At 44.8% G+C, this 23,799-nt stretch overlaps 1 protein-coding gene, 1 long non-coding RNA gene and 1 pseudogene across 4 annotated transcripts in view; 1 reads left to right on the top strand and 2 right to left on the bottom strand.

The window, feature by feature from the left end:
* Positions 1 to 3,503: 3,503 nt before the first annotated feature.
* Positions 3,504 to 9,546, bottom strand: LOC119151972 (annotated as a pseudogene).
* Positions 9,547 to 17,010: 7,464 nt separating this feature from the next.
* LOC119148874 lies at positions 17,011 to 22,901 on the bottom strand. The gene is made up of 3 exons (XR_005104521.1): positions 22,516 to 22,901; positions 22,277 to 22,440; positions 17,011 to 19,568 (listed from the first exon to the last, which is right to left on the bottom strand). It is a non-coding gene; the product is annotated as an uncharacterized LOC119148874 (long non-coding RNA).
* Positions 22,892 to 23,799, top strand: part of LOC119148860 (meiosis 1 associated protein) — a 36,598-nt gene continuing 35,690 nt past the window's right edge. For all 3 annotated transcript variants that reach the window (XM_037389482.1, XM_037389474.1, XM_037389493.1), the window contains exon 1: positions 22,892 to 22,942. The gene's annotated coding sequence lies outside the window, so the exon portion shown is untranslated. The remainder of the gene's footprint in view (positions 22,943 to 23,799) is intronic.

Here is a 23,799-nt window from a genome sequence, read left to right as displayed (position 1 = left end):
CATAGCCAGATTTCATTCCAGCCTCCTGGGGGCAGCCTGTCCTACGGCATTATTAAATTGGTAATGATTTTGTTAGTGTATTTATATAGGTTTAGGGAAGTGCAGCTGCCTGTGTAGATACAAAGTTGATAGCTGGCATGGCTGGTACCGGTTTTGTACAATGCAAATTCATGTATCCTGAGCTATTTGGGGACCTAAGGCATGATTTTTAAAGACTGAAAGGTATTCGACATTTGAGTTCAGTGAAATTTGGGTAGAAAGTAGATATTTCAGTCCCAGCGTTCAAAATCTCTTTTGGCTGTTGCAATTATGTGACTTTTTTGTTTTGTTTTGTTTTGTTTTTGAAGCATAGCGTAGTTCATTTACGTAAAGCTAATGAAAACAGAACTTCTCAGGACCAGGTACACCCACTTAATTAGGGTAATCAACCAGTGTTTGAAAAGACAGGGCAAATGCAGTGGTAGAGAAAGTCTTTAAAGAGCATTGACTCTGCTTATTGCCTGAAGAAGTAAGAACTCTGCTGAAGCCCCAGATCACATTTTATTCTTACCCATACATGTTCAGTTTCAGAGCATGTGCTGAAGGCTCCTTTTTGTTTTAGGTATGTCTATTGAGTTAGTAACAAATGTTACCTGTACTTTGCCAGACGTCTTTAGATCAGTATGACTATGACCACAACAACTGCTCTATTTATAAATGCTTCTATTTTTCTTATTAACAGCTGGTATCTGTTAAGATCTGGGTATTTGTGTTCATTTCATATAATACAAGACTGAAACCCACAGTCATGGTTTTTTCACTCTTTTTTAAATACATCAAATCCAGCTCTACTGGGGTTTTTTTCTCCTTTTATTCCTTCATGTACTTCACCATTATAATCTCATAGTCTGAAATGAAAATGAATCTTCCTGTCACAGGTGTTAAAACTAAAATTGCTTTGGCTACTTGGAGATTTGGTTAAAAATTGCCGTTTTGGGTACAATGATGTCAAATGTGCTGAGACAACATACGAGTAAAAGCCACCAAATCTTACCTGGTGTCATTATACACGTGTTAGGATAATGTCAATGGAGAGGGGGGCAGATGTCACTGAGTTCACAACCGTCTGAGCAGACAGAGCTTGTGTGGGTGTCAGTATTTCCCAGCCTGCTGGCTGACACTGCGGAGGTGGCTTTGCATGTGTCATATATTGATGAGTTTGAAATTACTGCATTATTTTGAAGGGTTTTTAGAAACAACTGCACACTGATGATACGGTATTGCTGAAGTATGTGTTAGTGAAGCAGTTTGATGTTTTGTGAGTTCTAATTTGCAGGGCTTCCAGCACTGTACTTCTGATGCTAAATGGACTAAGAGCGCACAACACTTACATGTTGAAGGCTGTGTTATAAACAGATGTCTGCCTGTATGTTGAAGACCTGTCAAAATCTCTTAAGTTACAGTGTTTTAATTCTGCTGCTGTCGGTCTGACTTTTGATGCTATTTTTTCAGGCAGTTGGTACATTTCTACTGAAAACTTACTGCAACCCTAGAGAAAAGAAGCCATATAGACATTGTGTGTGTTTTGTACAGATGCCGTTTAGTGTGCATATATGATTTTTGATGGTGAGATGGCTCTGCCAGCAGTAGACTGGAACTGCACCCATGCTCTGCAGGTTCTTGTAGCTCTTCTGTTGAAAGGCATATGGAGCAGAGAGCACTTGTAGATTTGTAGTTTACCAGAAATTCCTGGACACCGGAGTCAAGTCATGCTAAGCTTTCTGCTACACAGTGCAGTAGCTTGGAAAGGTCCTGTCCTTGGCAATGTCTTTTTGTACCCTTACATCTTTGTAGAAATACTCCGTGATGTCTGGGCCAAGTCGGCCAGAAAAAGCCTGACAAGGTGTTGCATTGTGTGTTGAACAGAACAGTTTGAGGCAAAATAAAACATCCTAATCCATTAAATGTAATGAGATTTGTAGAGCTCCTGCTGTAAATGATGTAATCGTTTTGAGTAGTGGCCATGTGGTATTATTTTTCTCTCCTTTCTTGTTCTGCAGCTGTTGCTGAACCACTTAAGCTACTTCAGAACTAGGAAGTGACAGCAGCTGCAAGACTTGGCCCTTCCCCAGGGTTTACCTGTTGTACTGCAGTTGCTTCCTAAAGCAAAAAAATTCTCTTTCCTGCTGGTGTTAGACTGAAGTTCATTCATCACTTCTCCTCTCTATAGCTGCTGAAGTCATTGCTGTACAGGTACTGTTGCTGGTAGCCTGGCTTTTTTGCTCTAAGCATGAGTTAAGAGTTATGTTGCAAATACCAACATTTTTATTAGAGATTCAGTGCCGTATGAGATTAATCTATGTATTAATTACTTCTGTGAAGAGATTGTGGCTTAATTCTGATTTTGAGTTGCAAGCTTTAACACGTGGTAAAGAATACTGTGTGCTGTCTGGAGTAGATCTTAAATTTCTTGGGGCAGGGTCTGTGTTTTAATCTGCCTGATGTGTCTTACGTGCTCATGGTTCTGTTCAAAGGGGAAAACTCTGCAGGGGGAGGGCTTTTTCTTTCCACCAGCTCAGGAGAATGAGCTAAATGTCAGCCAGTTCTGCCCTGTGGATGTACATCTGAATTGTGAGGCAGTGAAGGGTCTGTTGTCAGCGCACATAATCTGAGCAGGCATTTCCAGTCCATGCATTAATTGATCTGTACAACACAGTGTGGGTTTGGCAGCCGGGCTGTACAGCCGATACCCACAGCATCATGACACGATGGATAATATGATCTCATGAAGTACTCTACCTATTAAATCCGTTTGGGCTGCTTGCAGAGATAAGGAAGTAGTGTCATCCATATGTGGGGAATCAAGGCATTTATTACCATACAACCTAAGGGAATTAAAAGGGCCTTTGAAAGTGGCAATACAGAAAGAAACTATGATTTTATAAGCCAGGGCTTCAAACTGGACTCTAGTTTTGATCCCCAGTTGGTGGTGATGGGGGGGGGGGGGGGGGGGGGGAGGGGGGGGGGGGGGGGGGGGAAGGGAAGGGGTGTGTTAAGTAATTGTTGCTGTTGTGAAGTTGCAGGATAAAGGCATTGTGTGTTAAGGTACACCACCAGCTGAACAAACCTTCATGGGTGTGGAATTTTGCACCTCACTATCGACACACTTGACAGAGGTTTCTGTCATCATCCTGAATGTAGCTGCATTGAGTCTTTGATCGCTTTGAATACGCTTGGGCTGATCAGCTTCCTAAAGAATTTGAAGTCTTCCCATAGCCAAACCTGAAGTCTTGCAAAAAGTCAGGACTTCTTGTTTTAGTCCTACAAAATGATAAAAGTAAAGTACACTTTTCAGGGTCATACTGTCTGTCTTTGGAGGGAGATTAAACTCCTGAAAATTACTTGACGCTTCCAAGAACGTCAGATTTTTTGGCTTGAAAGTATGTCATTTTCTTGTGCCACGCTTCTGTCTCTGAATTTGTAAACCCACAGCACAGCTGAATGTTTTCATAAAAACAACGTTGCTGGTTAGAGATGATTTACTACTTAGTGTGTGTCTGTACTTATATACAGAGGCAAAAGTGATGATGACCTCATCTTAAGCCAGCTCACAAGAGCAGTCAGTTTTTTAGTCTCTAAGCCAAAGACAAATTTACTGTACACAGACAGAACTCCATTGATTCAGTTGCAGTATCACCATTAATGTCAGTACTCACTTAATTGCTGAGATAATTCTCTTTGTAGTAATCAACACTTGAAAAGTAAACCTAAAAGGAAAAAAAAAATTATCTTGCATCTTTCCTCATGTCTTTGCACTGAAAGGAAAGGAGAAGCTAGGTAACATGCAGGATTTTTACAAGTAAAGTTTAACATTTCAAATTTTGATACTGCCTTGTTAGAAGACTGTTCTTAAATGAATTTAACAACACTTCGACCATGCCTTTTACTTAGTCGGTTGTGATGTCATATTGCAATTACTAGACATGGAAAATAGACCTGCATATTTTCTAACCTTTTTTAAAAAAGCATCTTCAAGTACTTTTATTTGGCAGAAGTTTCTCAGAACTTACGGGCCATGTTCCTCTGTTTTGTTTGAATGAGATTCTGGGTCAGAAGCAGAATATTCTGATATATTGTAGTCATTTCTAGATACTGCATATAGCCCTCATTTCATCTGTATTCATAATACTTAAAATTTCTACATCTTACACTTGCATGCTTGTACAGAAACAGTCAAGTCTTTACCAGAAGGAAAACTTTCTATTTGTGTAATATTTATTGATGTTAAACCCCCATTATGTCAGCACAACAATCCCAAGTAATGATAATACATTTTTTTATAAATACAATTAAAAGGTGGCAAAATAATGTTAGTGAAGCTAAACAAAAAAGTAAATTAGCATGTCACAGTCAAGAAAAATTTGGCAAATGATATGACATACTTTTAGGATAGAATCAGATTATTCCCAGATGACAGACTATGACATTAATCTAGATTAACAATCTGCATACCTGGTCACATCCTGCACCAGAATAGTACTACCTTAAGTTTATTAGTCACTAAAAAAACAAAACAAACTTTGTGTACTTACAAAGCAATACATGTATAGCAGTAATGCAATGTATGGTGTACACAATTACAAAATAAAAAAAATCAACCTAAGTACAGGACTTCTGAATAACTGAACCAAGATAAAAGATTGCCACACTTTCATTATAAATAATGAAAGATACCATATACGTGCTTCATATAAGGAATACAGTGTTTTCTTTTCATAACAAAGTGTTGTAGCTGGTACCATCAAATGCTCTTTTTTCTTGTCATGCCTAGTAATTCTTCCATCCCTCCCTCCCCTTCATCTGAAATCCATTTGGTTCTAATTTAAAACTACCTAGCCAGGTCTGACTTAGGTGGGGGTCTAGTTTGATGTGGATTTGCCTTGCATTCTGAAAGTAGCCTTCAGGCTTTTCATCTACGGCCGCACGGACTCTACCCCTTAAAAGAGCTGTCATTGCCTACAGTCAGGAGAAGAAAAAAAAAAACCCAAAACCTACCAGAGACATGTGCTATGTTAAGGAAAAAAAGAAAAAAAAAAAGGCACAAATTTGATGATGTTTGCGTCAATCTTCTTTTTCTACCTCCTCAGATCTGCAAGCTTATCACCTGTGGTGTATACTTCTAATTTAAATTTATAATGCAGTCTCAACCTATTTTTCAATTACTATATGTTTCCTAAAATCCTCATAAACACTACACAAGCTTTAAGCAGTCAGACGTTCCATATGTACACCTCCTAGTTTTCAGCTCACCTTAGAATTCAAGATTCTTGAATGGGAGCATTAGGAGGTTACAGGCTGTCTTCAGGAAATCCATAGAGCATTTCAACCTCTTGCCCTGTACCCTTCCCACTGTAACCTACTGCAGTGGTTCATACTGTCGGCATTTTTTTCCTGTCTAGTTACCAATATTTATAGTCTGGAATAGACTGTTATTACATGTCAGCTCTTTTTTTCTTCATTATGCTGAAAAGGTTAAATTACTTAAGCTTAAACCGTCTTTGCTGTATGTTTGTAAGCAAGCCTCCTCGTCGATGGCAAAAAGGAAAAATACAAATGAATTTAAAATTACCGTGTTGATGTTGCTGTATAGAGTTGTCCATACTAACAGCATATAAAGCAAGATATTTTTCATTGTAGAATAGAAGGCACTTTGCAGAGATACAGCATTTGCTTACGTTTCTCTTCCTTGTCCCTTCCTGTTTTATTCTTACAGTACTGCACTTGTTCACTGCAGCTATCAGAATGCGTTGCCACTTCAGAAGTATAGATAACAATACATTCTAATTTTCTTTGCGATCTAACGGCCTCAAGTAAAACATCTTGCACCATTAAGGTTGTGTAGCATCTACCTACTGCTTATGAAGGCATGTAGTGATAAACAGTGCTCTCTCCCGAAAAATCTGTCTCTCTGATGTATCTTGGCCTTTATGAAGAGGGCTGTTCGTAAGGGCTGAAGCAACTTAGGTATAAGGAACTGGTGAATGTGATTTGTTGTGCAGTGTGTACATTTCTGTTAATAATCTACCTATTCTTTTAATGTGGTATAATGAATAAGGAATATATGGTTATTGTGTTTGTTGTTTATCTTTTGTACTTGAAGGTGTCTGCCTTTGCATAAAGTGACATTGGAGTATCATTGGTCAAGGCAATGGCTTTCAGTGTTTCTGCTTTGAAAGAAAACGATGGAAGCAGCAGTTGAATCTACAGATCATCACTCGCTACCAAGCCAGACTGCATTGTCAGGCAGACTGGATTTGCTTCAGGCTGGAAAGCTGCTTTGATGTCTAGTCCTTGGTCACAAAGTGCAGCGTATCAGCTGGCTGAAGGCCCCACCTTCTTTGGCTTGGTTGTCTGAGGTGGTTGTTGTCACTGAGCTACAGATTAAAAAGGAAGAAAACAATGTTAGCCATCTTGAGCAAGGCAACAAAGCATGGCCAGACGCACAATCAACCCTTTGTAAAGGCAATAGTAATTTCTGAGCAGTGGAAAACCATTATATCAATGCTAAGTTTGTTTCATTTCTCAGTGTTTTGCGTTTTTCTCCTCAGCATCTAGTTTCACCTTCAAATGCGTAAGGAAAAACAACAGTGTCTGTGTTCATTACTTTGCCTTTTTGGCATTGCTTTCTACCTTTCCATGTGTCACTGAGAAGGGCAACAGCAAGCGGGTTGTTTTCATGCACTCACATAACCCTTGAACAGGCCTGTGACTGTAATTTGTTGTATATGAAAGGAAATAGTCTGATTGCCATCGCCACCCTTTGGCTCAGCGTTACTCAGCGTACAAGTCTAACTCACAAGTCGCACTACTCCCACCCCTCCAGAAACCATCCTTTATCATTCCCATCTCTCCCCTTACCCCCCTCCTTACCCCCCTTAATTTGTTATGAGAAGACCGGCAAGAGATTTTGGTTTAAGAAAACATTCACTATTTAAGGAGCTGCTTTGGAACAAACTGAAAATAATTAAGCAGAAAGCCATAAAAACTTCTACTACACTTCTGGTAGCTGTCACAGCTGTATTACAGACCAACGTACAAACGAATACAAAAGGTTAGGGAAGTGCTAGCACAGCAACAGTAATAACGATCCACAAAAATAATGTCATCATGCCGTTACCTGATGTTAACTAGCTATATTTAATATACTAAGCAAAAACAGAAAGCATTCATGTTTGTTTTGCTTTAGGTATCTGAAAGTTGGTGACATGTACTTTGACAGCAGTCTTGATGTGGATCTTTACTATTGGGGAGAAACTATAAACAAAAGAGAGACACCAATGGTAAACCATTCTGCGAACAAACTGAAACTTACAGAACTGTTGCCTTTAGGGGTATTAGTGTGATGATGAAAAGGGAAGTCACTTACTATAAACATCCAACCCGGCAGTGCAAGACACAATCCCAGCCTCATTCTTAGCTGAAACAGTGTACCTACCAGCCAGCATCCTCCTTGGCACTCCCTTGAATAAACAGGCAGATGTAGCCATAGTTATCCTGGTGCATGCTAAACAAAAGTAGAAAATTACTGTTTAAACTGCAAAACAGTGTAGACTGGTTTAAAATGTCATTATAAACTGACCCAGTCCTAGTTACAGATTGATTATAGTCTTTTTGACTAGATGACAAAAATATAATTAAAAAAAAATTGATTTTCAATTACTATGGAACTTCCTCTGAAATTAGCAAGCGGAATAGAAAACCTTGAGTATGCTTGACAATCAACAGTTTAATATCCTGTACTGAAAAGTAAGCAGCAAAAATGCATAAAGTAACTTCTCTTTCACAGTTACAGATTAAGACATCTGGAAATCTGATTTAAGTAGTAGGGAGGCTAGAATTTACACAGACTTTTTGGGGAAAGGATAAAAAACTTGAGGAATGAGGTACTGAACTACTCTTAGTTACTCAGAAAGACAGCAATAATTTATTACAGTATCGTATCAGTAACAAGTTCCTTTTCTTGCAATATATCATCAGTTTGCTTTTAAACATTCCTTCAAATATTGAAGACATGTTTGTAGATCTTAGAATATAAAATATTGAATCTTAGTTGCTTAACTACACAGCAGAGTTATGAAGCAAGTTTTCTGCTGAGAAGCAGATAGCTTTACTTAGCAGCCCAAGTTTTCAACAGTAAATATCTTTAAGTCTTCGTTCTGGAAGAGAAAAAATACTTCTCCACTTGCTCTCTAAGTGCAAAGATAGTTGGTTTAAGTCCAAGGATGGAAAACAGAACTAGCATTTTAATTCTGGCTCAACCACCAGACTGGCTGCAAGTTTGAATAAATTATTACAATAACTCATTACAGTTTATGAGATGCTGTTCACACAAAGCATTCTCATGACCTTCTAGGTTTTCATTTGTGGTACAGGATAAATAGTCATTGAAGTTATACATAGGGAGATTATTCCAAGTCAGTCTAACCTCACTTGGTCAGCGTTGTATGCAAGTGACTCATTCTCTTTCTTCCAAAATATCTGAGGAGATGGCTCTCCCGAGGTTCAGCACTCCAGTCGCACTGGGAATCCCTCAGTCACACCTGTGTTTTGTAGCTAATCGATAAACACAGGTGCTTTGTGTACTTCCTTAGCTGTGAAAATTAAAGATTGCAGTCACGTTGACACCAGTCTAGGAAAACGTAGCCTTTCTTTCAGCAACGTGCTAAAAATCAGTAGTTAAAAATCTTAAGTGGCAGGAAACTGAAGTGGTGTCTCCAGTAACCACGAAGTCCAACCCCGGTTCATCTGAAGAGAACAGTCACATCAGTATTTTAATGGGGAAAAGTGAGCACAAACAGAGCTGAGGTTTCCCCTCCCCCCTTCCCCCAGAGAGCTGAAATGCGAAGCACAAAGACTAGATAAACTGGCTCCACGCTGCTTGTTAAACAGTGCTCCTTCATATTCCATAAAGGGATGGGCTTTTCATTACACAAGGAACTGCTCTACCAGGAGGCTGCAATGGCATTAGCCTAATACGCTGTGAAACACACAAACCGTACCCTACCAGCCTGCCCACGGGTAGGTGTGGGTCTGCACGAGTCGCTGTTAAAAAAAAAAACATTGAAGTAAATAGCCTGGCTTGCGGCCTCAGCTGTGCCCCAGGACAACAGCCCTCCTCCCTTAACTGCGTGCACAGAGGTTACACGCCAGCCAGCTTACACCACAGCAGAACATCAGTGTATCGCCTCCAAGGACACTGTAGTTCTGCTACTGCCAGGCTTCCTTTTCTTTCCCCTCCTGCCCTTCACCCGTGTCATTTGATGGCACTTAGATTTTCTTTTTCACATTATCCTTACAGTGCTCAGTGTGGAAGCTTGGCGTGAAGATGTTACCTGCAACAATGAGCGCCAGGCTGGATGTATTTTCACCAGCTCGACTGCTGGCAATGCATGTATAAATTCCAGCATCTCTGGCTGTGACTGGTTCTATGATCAAGGAGTGCACACCATTCTCACGCACCAACATCTTATGAGAGCTATCAGGGCAAATCGGTCTTCCATTAAGTTGTCAGGTGATCCACTAACCTGTAGTGTAAACACAGAATAACGGGAAATGGTCTTAGCCGTATGAAGCACTGGAGGAGTCCTGACTCGTTACTTCAGAGAAGTTTGGGTCTGTTTGCTACTGCAGGTGTACCACAAGATTTAAAGATCTAATTCTGCCCTGAATTACACATTGTGTTCATTGCTTACTTTCTGGCCGACTCCCTGAATTCCAAGGTGTCTTAGGGGTGTGACTGAAAAAAAAAAGATCAGTGTTTAGGTATGCTAGAAGCTAAATAATCATACACTGCAAAACAAAAGGCAGGGTGACACCTTCTGTGGTTTTTTGGTTGCTCTTCAGGTGGAATAAGATACTCCTTTCTAGATTAACTTCTTGTGGAAAACTTGCAGACAAAAAGATGTTAGCTGACTGATTACTGAACTCTTAAGTTCCATTCCACTCCGCTTAAGTCTAACCTAGTGACAGCACCACCTGCACTAGTTAATGCTTGGTCTGTGCAAACAAGTCTTGTACTTCTGAAAGCTGTGCCATTTGCTGTGGGTACTGCTTGAAAACAAATAGCTTCTCCCAAATATATCAGCATAAAGCAAACAGAAATAATCCAAACCTTAATTCGTTCTATTAGGCAAAGTCATAAATCAAGATTATGTTGTTTGAAACTTTAATGGGGAACCGAAACTCAAGTAGTAAAAGGACTTTGAATGGAGAAGCACACTGTCTTTGTAAGTGGTGCTGCTTCCTCCCACACCCCAGCATAGCTGACTTCTAAAAATCAGTTCACTGTGAGCTGGAAGATTTGCCTGAAGCTCTGTCATTGGAGGGGAGGCAAGCTTTAATTGTCCACTTACTCATAAGTAGTAAGATTAATTACCCTACTGACAGTCGCTGAAACTGCCAATAGGTAAAATAACTTTAAAAAGAAACTAATTTGGGTTTGAGTCAGCTGATGTTATCAAAAGGTTGCTGCTGCCCTTTGCAGGGTACTTGCCTTGCAGTCCATTCTGCAGAGTTTTCCTTCTTGAACAGTCAGGTCTCCAGGAGCCTGCAGAAAATGAAGCCGGAAGAATCGTTCCTGAATTGGTTCATTTTCATCACCACTGTCCCTTGATCGAAATCGTGGTCTTAAAGTAACATGAAGTAAATCATTTTTTTTCTCTCTGCTAAATCACAAGAACCGAAAAGCCACTTTTTTGACTTATAACATAATCGCTCCTTATTTACACACATACACTGGTAGCATTTGGCTCCAGACCAAGTTAATTATGATCCTGTACATATTAATTGCTTCTCATTTAATTCACATGTTGTGGCAAAAATATGATCTAGAAAATAGTCTTGCTACAGAATAATTGCTTGTAATAATAATTCATTTATACCTGATAGTATTTTTGTTTAGAGTTAGTCTTTAAATCACTAAAATACAAATAATTCAGTAGGCTTTAGCATCTAGCTTCAGTTCCTCGTTTTCAGTGGCCTGTGTATTTAAACCCTTCGCTGCTGCTGATTACACCAGAAAGTGCAGGTTTGTTAATTATATTTAGTGGCAGTTATTTTCTCAAAGGTAAAAACTAACTCATCTCAGTTGAGACATTTCAGATCAGACTTACTTTTCATCTTCTCTTGTTCTGCACTACTGAAGACCATACAGAAAATTCTGTGGATATTTATTCCTCATTTAACAGGTTTTGAACATTTTCAAAGCCACCAAATCATGATGTCAAAACAATGAGAATTTAACTTGTGAGCAACAGGAAGAAAACTTCAGTTGTTAAACTGTTCTTCACAAAGGTACTGTAAGAAGTTTAATAAAAGAAGGAAAAATAGCTCCTGTCCCCAGAAACATTATCAATCACCTTAAGTTTCCACAGTATCATTGAAACCATTTTCAGCATTGGCTATTCTTGCCTGTTAATTTAATCTATCAATTTTTTTTCAAAGTGGTTCCTCGTTTAACTGTATTTTTTCCATTTGAAAGTAGCATTATTTCATGTATGTGATTTAGTAATCAAACAAACTTGTAACTGAAACAAAATTTTGGATCAGTTTTTGTCCTTGCCTGAGCAGCTCCAGCAGATTCTATTCTGGAACCTGCTGCCTACTGTAACATCCTGTTGCAGTGAAGAGGAGCTATTCAAATATCATCCAAGATAACTTTTACAGTGAAATTCTCTTTTCTGAATTCCATTTTTTGATAACTTTTGCCAAGGTTTCTGTTTTGGCCAGTGTCTGCAGTCTACATGCTGCAGTGTATGTGGTTATACTGCATTTTCTACTGTCATGGGGCATTTCTTTAGGTTCAAATAATTCATTAAAAAAAAAAATTAATACTAACACCACCACCACCATTACATTTGGAAAACAAGATGCTGTACTACTGTATGGGAGGTAAACACTAACTTCACACTCTGTTCCACTGAGGTTAATTTTAATTAGTTACTTGAATTTGGTTTATTTGTCCTTTGTTGCCCTTCTCTCTGTTATTGCTCTGTGTGAATTGTGACCAGTCATCACTTTTGCTACAGTATTACCTGTCATAAACAGATAAACTTTGACTTCTAATGATCATCACAGCCTTCCCACAGCTATAACTAAAGGTAAAGGTGTGTGGGAAGGGGAATCTAGCCTGTACCACATACTGATGTGGGAATGGATACTAACATGGGGAACACACACCGACATCTTTGCATACACCGAAAGTTTATGTAGCTCTTCAGGTGCCTAAATCCAGGTCTTAAGCACCGAATATATTTTGCCACTTGAACATGCCCGAAGCTCCTTCAGTAGCTCCTGTGTTACAGCTCATAGGCCACACCGAGCTCTAGCTGGTGCGTTGTTCCTAACCAATTTTGCAGATGTACCTGCCTCATATGCACATAGATGGGATGGAAGATAGATGGTGATAAAGAAAAACTGTACTCATATCTTTTGGTAATTAGTTCTGCAAGACCAACTAGAAATGATAGTGGCTAGTCAAGTTAGTGCTACGGCAGTGCTGGCAACCCAAGCAAAATCTGCCTTCATAGTATCTATATGCATCCTGTTTAGACACTGTTGATAAGATGCCAATTAAGTACAATAAACTAGTGCTTCCTAATGTCTTGCAAGGCTGAGCCGCACAGGTTAACTAGCGCCACAGAAGGGTGAAAGTCCTGAAAGTCACCATCTCGCTGCTGCAGCTACATAAAAAGGCAGCCCTGTCAAAAACTGGGGCAGGGGGGTGGGGGTGGAGAATGTACACCAAATTAAATAGAAAACAAAAGGGTTAAGAAGTTTGTGACCAAAGATCTTTTCTTCTGACAGTGTGTTCCAGAATGGTGAAAAACTGAAGTTTTCAAATTACATCTTTGAAATGAAACCTAAGTCAGCACGCTGTTTAGGCTAGAGTCAGAATAATGCATCTTTTTACCTCTTTGTAAATTCACATCTAAAATTGCAGACTGCTTTAAGGCTTTACCTCGAGAGATGAAACTAGGGTGATTTTAATTCTAAAACGTTTTGTGGTTGTAAAGAAATAATGAAATTAGTAGAGCCAAGTACTTCACATGTCTACAAATGACAAATTGCAATAGACTGGAATACCCACGGATTAGTTGTGGGTCCTTTAGCGTTGTGATACAGGCATCAAATTGCAGAGATGACTTTCAGCAATACTGACATCACATACTAAGTGTGTCTGGGGGAGACTCCATGCGTTGGTGTGGCACAAGGCACTGGGAGTTTCAGAGAGCAAGAAGCTGGGGAAAATTTTATGACTGACCATATGATAATCGTCACTAATTTGGGATAAAGGAGATTAAGTTCAAATTAATATTCTAATTCGGAGCAGGGGCAATAGGAGTATTTCTTTTTTAAAGTTTCCTTAAATCTCATGCATTTTAAGATGATTTATTTGGGGCTCTGGCTGCAGCGCATCACAAGAGCTTATGTACTACAGTATTGAGCACTATGTCGTCTGAGGGACTGAGCCCAAGCTTTGTACCCATCAGACAATTCAAAAGTTTCCCCCACCAAGTAATGCTAAGAAGGCAATGTTTGCAAGCTAAGCAAATTTCAGAAAAATACATTGAAAAAATAATACAAAGAGTGTTTTAAATTATCTGTGACATAGTGAAGATGACAAAAACCAGAGTTCTGCCAGAACATACTCTGTAAGAGATTCTCCTGCCGCCATCCCTCCAAACTCGCCCGCGCCCGCCCCCACCCGGGGCCGTCTCCCCGTCCCCCTCCCCGGGTCCCCCCGCCGCCAGACCCCTCCCGGGCGGGCGCGCCCTCGCTGCCGCGCTCACCCCGCCGCTGGAGCAAGGCCGCAGCCCCCACGCCGCCCGCAGGAGCCGGCCGGGCCCTGTCGGCACCGCACGGCAGCACCGCCCGCCCCGTCGCCGCCCGCAGCAGAAAACGGCGCCCGGCAGCAGGGAGCGGCGGCCGGCTGATCCTTTCTGGCCGGGGCTGCAGTACCGACCCCTGTGCGCCAGGCGGCAGAAGCGAGCGCAGCAGATGTGCATGCAGCAGATGCGCATGCGCGGGACCGGGCCAGCTGCCACGCGGTGCATATGGGCGGGGCTTGTGGTAAAAGGGCGTGGCTTTCCGCCGAAAACCTGTGGGGTTGCCGCCCGACATGGGCGTGGTTTATACCGGTGAGGGGCGGAGCTCGCTGTCGTCGAGGGGTGGGGACGTTTCGTACCTGCAGTTTCCGGGCGCGGGGCCGTTGCAGCAGGGAGCCGCCGCAGGCTGCGTTTGCTCTCGGGCAGTAGCGGCGCTGTAGTTCCGCGCTCGCGTGCCGAGCGTCCGCTGGCAACGTGCCCGGGGGACGGCAGCGGCGGTCTCTTACCGGGAGGCAGGGCCGGGCGCGGTGGCACCACCCCGCAGGCAGCGCAGGATAGCAATGGCACTGCTAACGGGCGGCAGCGCGGAGCGTGGAGGCGCCACCGCGTATACGCGGATCTCGGGCTGCAGTATCGACTTTTGTTCGCCAGGCGGCAGCAGCGAAGTAGTCCTGGAGGACTTCCGGGTCATAGAGTTCGACCTCCGGAGGACTGATGGGCCCTTCCGGCTTCTGGAGGGCTGCCGGCCGATAGCTCGGCCTCCGGCGGACCGAAGGGCAGTGACAGGCGGCCGCAGAGGGTGCGGGAACGGACGCCCTCGCCGTTCCAGGCCGGCGACGGGGCCTCAGCGGGAGGGAGCCGCTCCGGGCGGTGCCGGTGTGGGCCCTGGGCGCGGGTGCTTCGAGCCCGGCCTCCGTGTGCCTTTGTGCTGGTGCTTCCCCGCGCGGGCCCAGCGGTGGCGGCCGCCGTTTTGCCGCGTTTGCAGGCGGTGTTGCCGTCTGCCCCCCGCGGCGGGTAGTTGATTATGAGGCGTGACGGAGCCAGCGTGTGGTGGGGGGTAACGCCCTAATTTGCATAATTCCGTTATTTGCGTGTTTAAGAAATCGTTGCTCTCTAGGCAGTGTCGTTCATGAGGGGTTACAACGATCCGTCCCCTGGCCGCTGCCATCGGTGGTCACTCCGAAGTCGAGCAGCCACTGCGGGTGCGTGAGTCGGGTCCCTTCTGGTGTCCCAAGGTCCGGAAGCAGAGCTGGCAGTGGAAAGAGTGCTGTTACCTGAGGCATGTAAAAAGAAGTGCAAAAAGCAGCTTTCAAGCGAGGAAGTTCTGGCAGCAGGAGGAAATATGCCGGTACTGTTGCAATCCACAGACATCAACAGAAAATTAGTTGAAAGTAGGACAAAGGTAGTCAAGGTAGTGGGGGATAGCGACCTTGGACTCAAATAGCCCCCCTAAAAGAGAGCAGAGCCCTGCTTGGGGAGTATGTGGAGTTAGTAAAAAGCTTCAGTGGCACCGAGGATGCACGCTCATCTGCATTAGAAGCAAGAAACTCGTAATTACACACCAATCCTGTGTGTAAATGACAATGAAACTGCTATGTACTGTCGGTATGTAAATACTCTGTTGTAATGTGCACCCTTGAGTAGCTCAGCGTGCACATCGGGAGGAAGAATCCCCCGTGCACCCAGCACTGCAATAAACCATTGTCGGCTCTCTAAACTATCATTTGGGTTGGAGAGTTTTCCAGGTTATGATTTTCAGTGACAGATTTTGGCACCCCAGATGAGACCCCTCCGGAATCTTGATGGACCAGAGGAATCGTGACGACTCCAAGCACATGCTGGAGTATTTTCAGGAAGGCCCTTTGATTCCCTGGCTCGTTGAGTTTCCACAACAGCTATCTTTGATGCTAATGACATTGGTCATAAATACTGAGGTTGCTTACAAATAAGTCATATCAGATTGCATGTTAGAGTCTCACTGGGATATCTGAATTAAATGTGTTGTTAAGCTACTGGTATCGTGGGCACGAGTCCCACTGGGATATTTGTACTGTAACTCATAGTGCACAGTTGTGTAATCCATGTGCTGTTATGGGGACACCCAGAGTCTGGATTTGGGGTATTGGTTAACTTGGAACATTGTTGGATTTTTTTGTCGGGTTTTGTTTAGGTATTGGGTATTTGTGGTGATTTTGACACTTTGTGACATCGGAACTGGATAGTTTACTGGAGAGGGAGGTTCTTCAGTGCGCTGCTTGGGGCATGCCTATGGCATGAGAAGGGGAAAGGCATTTCTATGTTATGTATAACAGGGTTATCTTCTATGTAAGTGTTAATACATTGCCTTCCCCTGTACAGTATTTTCATTGGTCGTGAATAAATGCATTTGAAGAGTTTGTACTATTACTGACTTCAGGTGGTTTTGGTTTGAAAGAAAACTAAGAAAACACTATAGTGAAGGTGATTCCATTTTAATAGTCTCTGAATTTCCAGTATTTGAAAGTAAAAATAATGGGGTAAATGCAGGAGTATGCAGCTATTACCAACAGAAGCTCCACAGTTGTTAGCCCTGCACCAATGCTCTGCAAACAGCAATGTGGCAAGTGCTGTGCAGTGAATGACGGCACTCTTCTATTTTTCATAGCTACAAAGACCTATTCACTATGCTCCAGTTTCAAAGTACATACAAAAAAGAGGAAAAAAGGATCATTCCTTTCAGAATTTATTTATGGAAAGTCTTGTTGATGATATTTCAAATCTGGGAGGAGAAAACCAAAAATCTGGGCTTCCATGGTGTTGCGACGGAGGGAAGACACAGTCAGTCACTGAATATGAGTGATCAGCAGACTTTGTTTATTGTCCCTTACAGTCACCTTTTATGCCTTGCTATAATTACCTCATACATATTACAAAAGTTAAGCTCATTATTGGTTACCTAATGGTTACCTAAATACCAAGCCCGCCCCTAGTTTCTCTTCTGTAGTTTTCTGTTCCCACCTGTAACATTCTTTTCCCACCGCGATCTTCCTGTTATTGTGTAACAAGAACAGCCAAGGACAGTGTATTTTTGCTTTACTTCAGATAAGCTGAGAGCGATGTGCATTTTTGTCCAGCCAGCTGGACTATGTCTATGTGACCCTTTTCAGCTAGCCAGTTATCCACACCATGGAAACTGAACAGTTAATACTTCTCCTACCTTTTAGATCCATTTAAGGTATCCAGACCCTGAAGAACAGCACCGTTAGGCACTGATTAACATATGGCAAACTTAAGAGTGAATGTGAAAACCAACCAAACAGAATTTTTAACAAATTGGTAACTCGGGAGTGGAAGGCGTACCTTAAAAAGAAGTCCAAAGAGCAGAGACCAGGCAGAGGGTTTCATTCCTGCTTTTGCTTTCATTGCAGTGCCTAAATGCACGTGCAGGGTCCCAAGCTGGGGGAAAAACTGTGTCCCTCTGGAGAGACATAAGGGGACCCCCCTCTGGACCTGAGTAACTGCATCCCTCCTGTGCTGCAGGAAGCACCCTGGGAGCATGAACTGGGAGCCCTTTGCACGCCAGCCCTCACTGGCAGGGGTCATGACTGGCAAGAGACTAATGGATGGCTTCCCTGCCAGAATTTCACAAAGCTTGTGAAAGGAACAACCATGTGGTGCATACGTCCCCAACCCGTGCCTCACATAGTGACCAGTGTAAGTGCAGAGAAAGATGGCGTAACAGCATGGAACAGCATGTTAAAAGCACAGACGGGGTGGGAAGACCTCTAGCAAAGTTGCTGGCTTGCCCTGCCACCCGTTTGAAGGTTGGCCACCCTGCTTTTACACACTCTGGTGAACTCTGATGCGAGAAGCAGTTTGCCTTGTCACCCCTGGCTAGGTGACATTACACCATCTTTCCCTGTGTAATAAAATCGATACTTGGATTGCTGCATCTCCATTCTGCAGAGTAACAGTGGGATGGTTGCTGGTAGCAAATCACAACAGCTGTCTTACAGGATTTCAGTAATTTTTAGAAGCACAATTTCAATCACTTTTAAAAGCCTCTATGTACATCCAAAATGTGTGAAGCATTTTATGTATAGCAACAGCATACTGCCTGCTTCTCTCAGAGGCCTTTCACCGTAAGATTTTATTTTTCCTCCCCAGTGAATTCATACCCAGTATGACGAGTGAAGGTGTGCAGAGAATATTTAACGACCTTGCATAAGCCTTCAGAAATCAGATGCTTGTTATTCTCTTTAATGTAACCATGCAAATTCCAAACAGTTACTGCAGAACAATAACGTGCCCCTTGGAGCCTGTTAAACTTTACAATATTCGCACTGAGTCTGATTTGCCCTCCTCACACGGACCAGACAGAGCCCCCTGTGTCACATCACCTCCTCTCCTCTTCCCCCCGGGTTTCTCAGAGCATGGGCACGGGTCCTTTGACTTCAGCACATGCTGGCCAGGAAGAATGGGGAGAGGGAGAGAAACATGGGTCTGAACCTATCACAGCCTCTGTGGGGAACAGCACTAAGGACACACGACGGACATGAGCTCTGAGCAAGGTCACGTCTTGGCTCTCCGCAGTGTAGCCTGCCTGAGGAGTCATCCTGCCAGCCACTCCTCACCTGGCCCAGGGGAAGTGTAACCTTTGCAAGCAAGAGGTATGTGTGGAACTACGGGCCAGAGCCAGGGAACAGGCAGGGAACCCCAAAGCAATGTATTTCTGAGGCTATTTGAACCATTACGTATATTTGAAACTGTTATGAGTGGGACTAATAGCAAATAGGTAATTTCTATATTTAAATAGTTAACCAAAATTATACAAGAATGCATACATTTTAGCTGTCTTCTAATGTTGATTACTACATATTTTAACAAAACTATTCTAACTGTAATAGACAACTCTGACTGGGCAGCAGGTATTTTCTCGCAATTAGAAGATGGCTATTTTTATGAAGGCATTCTAATTCTACAACTTCCTCAAGGCAGGCAGTGGAGGGTGAGGTGCTGATCTCCTCTCTCTGGTGGCCAGCAATAGGACACAAGGGGATGGAATGAAACTTCATCAGGGGAAGTTCAGACTGGACATTAGGAAAAGGTTCTTCACTGTGAAGGTGGTTGGTCACTGGAACAGGCTCCCCAGGGAAATGGTCAAGGTCTGTCCATCGTGCTACACAGTAAGAAAATCTCTTATGCGCAAACACGCACTTAGGGATGTGGTTTAGTGGTGGACTTTGCAAGTGTTGCATTAATGGTTGTACTCAATGATCTTAAAGGTCTTTTCCAACCTAAATGATTCCATGACTCTATGGCTCTAAATACCTCTGCAGCTGGAAAATGGTGGAGAAAAACAGAACTGTGGGGAGGAAAGGCAATCTTGTGTCTTGGGTGGATGAATAACATTTTAAACAGCTTGAGTCTTCTCTGCAGTGTGAGAATCTAGGTCAAAGCCTGGTAAAAGGGAGGGTGGATGACAGCAGGTGGTAGACTTTCACTTTTGCAAGACAGGCAAAGTAGTATCTAAAGTTAATGAAAGATGCTGCAGGGGCAGGCTAAATGTCATTTCAGAACATGATACATGCCAAACAACATTCCCGGTGTTCAAAAACTATCTGAAACGGATCATTATAACTGCTTGCAAGTAGTTTGTAAAAATGTTCCAACCATGCAAGCACTGTCAAGTGTGCTGCTTTTTCTTACACTTTCATTGTAATTCTGCAGAGGAAAAAAAAAAAAAGAGAGAGAAAAACTGACAGAAAAGAGGCAAGTATCAGCTCCACAGTAAAGCAGACAGGAGGTATATACCTAGTGCTGGGTATATTCCTCATTCTGACAGAGTCCCTTGTCTGGTATTTGTACACAAGGTGTGACTTTCTCATTGTCACATTGGAGAGGAGAGAAGGGGAAGGGAGAGAGAGGGGGAGGGAGAAGAGAAGGTGAATGTTCCCTGAGACATGCAGAGAGCAAAGGCGATTGTGTAGACTGTATCAGAGCAGGCACAGCAGTGTGTCTACAATCCTGGCAAGGAAAAAACACATTTTATTTAACAAATGTGAATTTAACACAAAACTTCAGGAAAACCCATTACTTCACCCAAGTACACAAAACCTAGTGCAAGGAGAATGTCATCTAAAGCCATGGAAAGGAAAGCCTTTATGACGATGCTAGTGGAAGAGTCAAAGAAAAAGTTGCCCTGGGCCAGCAAGTTCCCACACAGCCCTTGAACAGGGCAAGGGAGTTGCTTTGTGGCAACTTAACTTAATGTATTCAGTATAAAATAGGTATTCAAGTATATTCAAATCTATTACCGTTGCCTACAGCCCATAGCATTACCACGATCCGTGCAGTAATTTCTGCACTAGTCTTTTATGTATGATGATCTTCTCCACCAACAGGAATATATAGATACAGATAAAGACATAGAGATAGTGTGAGTGTGTATATATACACACAGAGCTCTGTCTCCCTATGTACAGCATGGATGCCTCCAGCAGCTGGGCTCAGACACAGTCTGCCCAGTGGCTGCTCCTGGATCCCCGTCTGCCCAGAGGCTGGCATCTGGGCATCCCCGTCCCCAAGGCTGCAGCCCCACTCCAGCCGCAGCTGCCAGGACTCCCCTGGTCCCTCTGAGGGCCAGCTACTCCACGGTCTCACCCTCAGAGACCCCCGTGCTCCCAGGCCGTTTGCCTGTTCCCCAGCTGGCCCACGCTGAGCTTGGCTAGCGATGGCGGGCTCACTCGCCCTTGCTCCAGCCACTGCCCCGCAGCCACACGGGCCCCTGCCCCGCAGCTCCAGCCGCTGTGCTGAGACACCCCCACACCCCCCACGCACAGCGGGGAGCCCTGCCCCGGCACAGGGCTGGGAAGGGGGTTGGGAAGGAGCTGGGATGGGCTGTGGCCATCGGGGCCGGGCCTGGCCGGGCGGGCGGACTGACCAGCCAACTGTTCACACGGGAACCGGCTGCTCGTAGACCCTCACCCCTCAATTTCCCCATGTAGTTCCTTCCCAGACCACCCACCTCCACCCCTGTGGCCACTTGGGTTCCTCCCCTAAACATCCCGCCATAAGCCCTGTGCAATCCCAAACCGCTCTTCCCCTGCATCCTGTAGGTGTCCCCTGCCCCTGGGTGGCAACCCCCACCCCCCACCCCCACCCTGGTCAGAAGGGCGTTTGACTCTCCCTGGTGGCCCTCACACCTGGAGAGGGGCTCTCTGGGGACAGCCCAGGCCATGGCCCCCAGGTGCCCTCCCTCCAAGCCCCTGATGTGGTTGCCCGGTGCCCCTCGGGGCTGGGGCAGGGGGGCTGTGGTGGGCTGAGGGCACTGGCCGGGACAGGGCGTTATCCGGGCTCTTCTGCCTGTCTCTGCAACTTTTTCATTTCCCCCCCTCTCGTGCTTTTACTCTCACTATCTACAAAACAAACCCACTAGCCTCCTAAAAGCAGCTGTATTTTCTTCATAACTCCTTGGACATACTGAATTGTATTAATTGTATGTTTTAAGAATCTTGATAGTTGTTGGCAAGTAATACTCTGACACACAGACACCCCCGCACCACCAGAAACGGGCCTGCCGGGCTAGGGCCCTGCCGGCCCGGCCTGGTGCTTCTGGCAGTAGTCAGGAACAGATACTGACAGCAGGAATGTAATACCTAAACACATACGGGTGATAATTCCACTGAAACACCTCCGGATTAGGAACTTTTTCTAGGACAGAGGCTCTATCTGCACCTTTCAGTTGTAACAGTGGCTGACAGAGCATCAGTTCATGAATTAATCCTAAAACCATTTGGAACTTGCTCGTGTTTTTGGCCTCTACACCATCATCCTCTGCCTGTGAACTCTAATTTTGCCCTGTATGAGAAAACGCTTTTTTTCTTTGTTTTGACCTTCTGCTGAATCATTTTATTCAATGTCTTCTGCCTCTTTTCTTAAGATAAATATGAATAAGCATTTCTGTTTGCTTTCTCAACACCACTCACAATCTTACATGGTTCCTTCGCATATCCCCATTTGATTTAGCAGCTGAGGAATCAGAATCTGTGTTATCTGTCCTTACTGAGAAACCTGGACGTGTGTTTCATGACCATTGTTTTTCCCTGATTTTTCTAATTGTACTTTATCCCTTTTGAGACGGCAGGATCAGAAGGGGAAGAATTCCCTAGAAATGGCTTCACAGTGGACTTACACAATGCAAAACTGTTTTCTGCAATGTTGATCCCTTGCATAATGCTGGCCTTCTGTGGTCTCTGGGGTTTTTGCTCAGTGTTTGAACAGTGTTTGGTGCCATCACGTCCTGCTAGATGACTGTATCATATATATATATAAAATAATACAAACACACTGTTGTTACTACCACTAAAGACTGAGAGACTCCAGCCATGCTGTCCCTGAGAAAACATTCTAAAAGCAGAGTAATTTCCTACCTTCAAAGTCCAGTTGTCGGGATTTGCTCTTTCTCAGCCTGGCAGATGAAAGGGTGCCCGCACTGGGCGCAGACAGCGCTGCCATGCCCTCCTGGCCTCGCCAGCAGCCACGGCACCCGCCGTGACCCGAATCCTCTTCTTGCTCCCCACAAATATGCTGCAACCTGCAAATAAGCCCGACACGTTTCTATTCCAGCTGATCTGTATGTAGTTATTTACTGCTGTGCCTATTGCGTTACCTATGGGCTTCATCCAGGGTGCCTAGACACAGCTGTTCCAGGGACGGGGGAGGCAGCGGGCTGGGGCAACACCGGGTCAGAGCCCCCTCCCATGGGGTATCAGAACGTGGCAGAGATCAGTGCACGCTTTTGTTAGTTTATTAAGCCTATTATTTAACTGGCATGTAGAACTCCCAGGTCGGTATATAGTGTTCTGAGATGGCGAGGCCCTGCACTGGCTGCAGCCTGCCACCTCCAGCAGGGACCCAGGCGCAAATCCCATGCGCCGTGCAGCTGCGACACCCGCTCCTGCGGCGGCCGCCCCTCTGGCCGCCGCCGAGCCGATCCCCCCCCGCCCGGGCCCGCAGCAGCTCCCGGCCGCCTGGCGCGCAGGCGTGGGGCGGGCCCGGCCCCGGCGGAGGCGCCCCCGGCCCTGGCGCCGCTGCAGGTACGCTGCGCTCCCCGCCCGGAGCGGCGCGGCCCGGCCCGGCCCGCCGGCGGCGGCTGGCTGGGCCCGCCGGTCTTTCCCTACCGAAGCGATGCCAGAGCTCCGTCCCCGCAGGAGGGGCGGCACCGGCACCCGGCCTATCACCCGCCGCCGGCCGAGCAGCGAGGGCCGCCGTCCCGCCGCGGGCGTTGCCTGGCTCGGAGGCGGCTGCTGGCACAGCGCGGTGGGCCGGGGCCCGGGGTCTCGTGTCCGCCCTCCGGCGGGGCGGGGGGCACCGGGCCCGTGGGCGCGGGGCTGGCGGGGCGGGGGGGCTGGGCTGCGGCGCCTCGTGTAAGGGCCCAGGACCGTGCTTGTAAGCAGCCGGCGAACGGTAGCGCTCTGGGGGTCAGCTCTTGATGAACAAGAGTGGTTATGAATACGTCGTTAACACAGAAATCGTGCTTTCTGCCATTGTGCCCAGAAAAATTTGTTCTCTTACAAAACCGCCCGAGGGCAACCTCTAGACTTGCAAAAATCTGCAGCTATGCCTCTAGGAAAACTGGGAGCCACTGAAAAAATACATATACTGAATTAAATGTGCTTGGGTTTATCATCTGAGCCTCAAGTATTCCATCTTCCCAGTTGTCACGTACAACCAAAGCCAGTTTGCGAGGTGCCGTTGAAATGTTCTGCGTAATTTGAATGAAGTACAAACAGAAGTGAAATATGTGCAGAAATGCTAAAACTGGGGCAGCTGCAGGAAAGAGTTGCTGGGCTGACTGGGGAAACACAGAGCCTGTTTTATGAGCTGCAGTGAGAAAAGCCTTGCCTCCAGCAAGGCAAAGCTGAGCAGGGATATGACTTTTGTCTACAAATAT

Source organism: Falco rusticolus, chromosome 1 (genome assembly GCF_015220075.1).
Source record: "Falco rusticolus isolate bFalRus1 chromosome 1, bFalRus1.pri, whole genome shotgun sequence".
NCBI lineage: Eukaryota > Metazoa > Chordata > Aves > Falconiformes > Falconidae > Falco > Falco rusticolus.
The sequence above is the reverse complement of the archived record's forward strand: the minus strand, read 5'-3'. Positions and strand labels throughout refer to the sequence as shown.